The sequence below is a fragment of the Crocodylus siamensis genome, chromosome 8 (genome assembly GCF_052110815.1).
Source record: "Crocodylus siamensis isolate JL-2025a chromosome 8, ASM5211081v1, whole genome shotgun sequence".
Classification (NCBI taxonomy): Eukaryota; Metazoa; Chordata; order Crocodylia; family Crocodylidae; genus Crocodylus; species Crocodylus siamensis.
The window spans coordinates 27,456,915-27,460,654 of NC_143402.1; positions in this window are offsets into that span (position 1 = coordinate 27,456,915).

Sequence of the window (3,740 nt, forward strand, 5' to 3'; positions counted from 1 at the left end):
TTCACTGGAAGCTTTATTCAGCTTTGACCACATATTCTCTAAAAAGATGTGGCAGAGACCAAAATGCTCCAGAGGGGGGAAAAGGTAATCAAAGATGTGGAAAAAGATTGGAAAATAATGGGACCGCTTAAAGCAGAGATATCTTAGATTGCATATGAGAGAGAGAGATACAACACTGAATGCTAAAATAAGGCAAACTGAGTGCTTCCATTTACTCTCCTTCATAATACAAAAACAAAGGGACATGTATGAAATTTCAAAGGTGGATTAAAATTAATAAAAATATATATACTTTGTATACATCACATAATTAATGTGTGGAATTCATCACCACAAGATATCATTGACTCCAGGAACTTGCTAGTATTTAAAGAAATTGCACATTTACATATATAATTAAAACAGTCAGTTATATTAAATGAGATTTTTTAAGAGATATAAATCAGTGCAGAAACTGACCTTAAAGGGCTTGTCTTCACTAGCAAATTAGCTGATGTTAGATATGTGACCTTGAGATGTCATGCTGTCTTAAAGTTGTTTACTTACCTCATAAGTTAATATTGTTCATTTCTAAATCCACAAAGTGAATATTATGGTGAGGAGTGCATAGCAAAAAATAAAAAAACTGGAAGGTGGAGGGGGAGAAGCAAAATAGCAAATGACTGAAAATGTTCTGTATCTCACCAAAAACACTTATCTTCCAGGCTTAGCCACCTAACATCCAAGATATAATACGTGGAAATATTACGTCTGATCTGTTAAACTGTTCTGTAACCAAGATTGGGGCTGTTTGATAGGTAAGCGCAGGTTGATTCAATAGGATGTTGAATGTACCATTCCATGAGAACGGCCTTTTGATTCAGGGTTGAATATATTTTCTGTTCTCTGGACAGTATTGCCCTGAATTGGAAGTGGAAATGATAGGGAGATGGCCCCATGTTCTGATGTTTGTATTTCGATGTGATTCTGTCCAGAACCAAGAACCTGGAGGTCTGATGAGCAGCTTGGAGGGAGTCATTCAGAAAGCAGAAGAAACACTCTCCAAAACTCCTAAAAATAAAAAAATTATAGTAATATGCATAGTCTGTATGGATCATGAGGTACATTTGTAAAAATATTAATATACTAAACTCTCAGAAAAAACAAGGAGCCAGAGACACCCTACTACTTTTAAGTATCTAGCCCTACATTCAGTTTCAGATCTGGACACAAGAAAAGGATAAAGAAGATTTCAAAACCTTGACCGTCGAATCACATCCCCATATATGCAAGCATTTAAATCACTAATGCTCACTGACCTATGAACATCCTGGTAAACACTATTTTTCAAAGAAGTTCAGTTCCAAAACACAACATTTTACGCCTACATACTAAATTTTACTTACATTATACTCTTACCAGTCTTATAAGAGAAAGAACTCGTTTTGAAGTTTGTATACCTCTGCTTTGTAGGATGAGGTTACGAAGTCACAAAGTACCTGACTTAACCTGTTTAGGATTCAAGGACTTATTTACAAGGCAATACTACTAAAGTAATATTTCCACAGCTGTAGGATTCCAATGTGTGGTCACTTCCTCAGGATTCTGGGGTACTGCTATTTCCTGTATTTTCCTAAACACACACAAATCAAATGTTTTTGTTTAATATTATTAAAAACAAAGAGAAAATAAAGAAGTGCAACAGCATAGAAATAAGAACCAAAAGGAACACTGCGACAGCAATATGAGTGGAGTCAGGAGATTTGGGATGAATTATTTCCTTCAAAGACTACTTGTATGATCCTTTTCCAAATTAAAAAAAAAAGTTCTTTTTCACCTCACTGTCAGAGCAAAATTTTGAGTATATGCTGCCAACGCAGAAGAGCTGGACTGACATGCGCATTTGACTCTGTGAGGGGGAAGTTCCAAGGCTCACCCAGCCCTTGCCCCCGGGTGACCTGCGGACCTGTCAATCATTGTTGACCTACTTCCCCCACAGACGCATGCTCAGATTGTGTCAGCTCCTGACTGAGAGCATGCTCAGTCAGAACCTGACATGAGGTAATCTGACTAGAAATTTCTCTGCGGAGAGGGTTCTGATTGGCTACCAAATTCATATAAAAGTTCAGTGAACCCCTCCCTCGGGGGGAGATCGCGTTAGCTGAGGACAGAGGCTACTGCTGCAGGGACTGTCTCTCAGTCAGGCTTTAGGGCCTATAGATCTCCTCCTTCGCCTCCTCTGCTTGGCATTTTGTATTGCTTATGGCTTTGACTCTGCTCACCTGGCTTCCGACTTACCTTGGCACTGACTACAGACTACGATTCCGGATCATCCATTGGACTTTGTTTGCAATCTCGGCTTGACTCACCTGGTTTCGACTTCAGCTTCTGACATCACCACTTCTCACCATTGTCCTGCAGGACTGGCATCACGTGACGTGACTCACCGTATACATCGAGTTACAGTTTTCGTTTTATTGTTTGTGTTCCCCATTAATGAGCTGTTGACCAGCCCTGGGACTAGGTCTTCGGACTGAACCTCGTGGGCCAACAGACCCCTTCGTTGTTCACTGTTGTTGTAACTGTAACTGAAAACATCGCTGCCTACGCCTAAAGCATAAGTCAAATAAATCCATCTTCATTTCAATCCGCTCCAGGTCCGTATCTCCTGACTCTACGCCAATAATCCCACCTGTCTGTAACTGATTGCCACCCCGGCCCACCGTGACCTTGGGGCCCGATTCATTTTATTCGGTTTACCCCAACACTCACGACAGTGTTGCAAGTAGGGCTGTGTAAAGCTATGCCAGCTGTTTCATTTTGACGCTGTTTCAACTCGATTTGAGCTCAAAACGAAACCAAAACTAAATGAAAGGCTTCAAAACAGCCTCAAAATGAAACAAGTCCAGTTGAAATCTTTCAAAAGTTTTGAAACATTTTAGATTTCGAAGCAGCCTGGTGGTGGGAGGCAGGGGAGAGCCAGGGCTGCGTTTCAAGCAGCTCCACAGCCCCATGTTGCTCAGCCCCATGGGGAGCGCAGCCCTGGCTCTCCCACCTCCTCCGATGGTGCAGGGCCTGGGGAAAATCAGCTTGCGCAGGGACCTGCCACCACTTCAGGATCAGGGCGGTGGTGGGTCCCTGCATGAGCTGATTTTCCCCAGGCCCCGCATTAGAGCTGACCCAAGGAAGGTGTGGGGACCAAGGGAAATCAGCTCGTGCAGGGACTCATCCCCACTCTGATCTTGGGGTGGGTCCCCGCACGAGCTGATTTGCCCCAGGCCCATCTGCCACTGGCTTCAGGCAGCAGCACCAGCCTCCTGTGATCTTGGAGGCAGATCAGGGCCCACACCCCTGGGAGCAGTCTGGCACAGCTCCTGCAGCCCTCCTGGGGGTGTGGGCGAACCCCTGATCTGTCTGCTGGATGACAGGAGGCTGGTGCTGCTGGTTGGGCGCAGCCCGCACTGGGAAGATCAGTGCTGCCACTGGCCCTAGCCAGCAGCACCAGCTTCCTGTCATCCAACAGGCAGATTGGGGGGCTTGCCCACACCCCTGGGATGTCTGCAGGGGGCTGTGTTGGACTCCTCCCAGGGGTGCAGATCCACAATCTGCCCCCTGGATCACAGGAGGCTGGGGCCAGTGGCGGCACCGATCTTCCCAGCACTGGCTATGGGCAAAACATTGAAACAGCATCAAAACAGCCAAAGAGTTGACAAAATGAAATGGAACAGTGCTTTCGAAATGAAACAAAACTTGAAACGAAA